Genomic DNA, 1,278 nt, shown 5'->3' with positions numbered 1-1,278 from the left:
TAGCTTGGATAATTGTACTGCTTCTTTCTGCTGATCTATTGAAAGCAACAATTAATGCTTATTTTAATGCTTATTTTTTTCTCTCCTTTTAAATGTTTTATAATTTTAACCAATTTTTCATGCTTATAGCTGGTAATCTGAACAACTAATCTGAAGACAACAATATGCAATATAACAGCCATTGTTGAATTTCTATTGTTTTGTGTAGTTAAATTCTGTATTATTTCCAATGTTTTATCTTTACTATTTTTTATTCTCTTAAGAAAAAGAGATGTCATCTGAACTAAGGGACTGTTTGAATGGTGGAATGGGGCAAGAAGCAAACTTTTCATTATGCTCCTGTAAATTTTGAACTGTGTAAATATATTACCTGTTCAAAAAATTTTGTAAACTGATTAGCTTCATCTAGTCATCTTAAATACACCCTTTGGAGTATGTGTAACTAGATCTCTATGACTGATTGTCCTACAAGTAGGGCAGAAGAAATGGTATTGCTTTGCAATTATAAGAGGAAGAAAATGGAGTCACCTGTAAGTTTCAGGCATCAGCTGAAAGTGCCATTCTGGAAATGTCCTTGAGAAGCTTATTCAATGCTCCTGGACCTCTCCTGTCTGGGCTCTGAGTGTCCTAGCCTCTCTGTGACAGAGCGAAGCAGGGAAAAATACCATCTGAGACTGAGTGGCTTTTGTAAGGGGGTAAGAGATACCTCTCCTCATTTGGACTGGGTGGAAGGTCTGTCTGGACTTCTGACCACTCTGATAAGGGGTGTTAGGAGCAGATAGATTCAGTGTGTTCCAGGGATGCTGGGATGTGTGTGTGTGTGTGTGTGTGTGTGTGTGTGTGTGTGTGTGTGATGAAAGCATGCTGTGCTCAGTGAAAAGAGCAAGGTGTGATCCCTTCTGTGAAAATCAAGAGAAAGATTTTTTGTATATAGTTCATAAATGCAAATACTTCTGAACACATAAGAAACTATAACCCTAGCTGCCTCTGGAGATCTGAGGGGTCAGGTTATTTGTACCAAAAAAAAAAAATCACTTTTGCCCAAATACCCTTTATATTATCTGAGCTTTATTTTAAGCACATATCACCCAGTTTTCAAAAGAAGAGATCATTCCAGGGCCTGGGGATTTGGCTCAGTGGTAGAATGCTTGCCCAGCAAGCTGGAAGCCCTGGGTTTAGTCCTAGGCATCAAAAACAAAACAAAAAAATGAGACAATTCCAATATATGATCTCTCTCTCTCTCTCTCTCTCTCTCTCTCTCTCTCTCTCTCTCTCTCT

Source organism: Octodon degus, unplaced genomic scaffold (assembly GCF_000260255.1).
Source record: "Octodon degus isolate 3935 unplaced genomic scaffold, OctDeg1.0 scaffold00225, whole genome shotgun sequence".
Classification (NCBI taxonomy): domain Eukaryota; kingdom Metazoa; phylum Chordata; class Mammalia; order Rodentia; family Octodontidae; genus Octodon; species Octodon degus.
The sequence above is the reverse complement of the archived record's forward strand: the minus strand, read 5'-3'. Positions refer to the sequence as shown.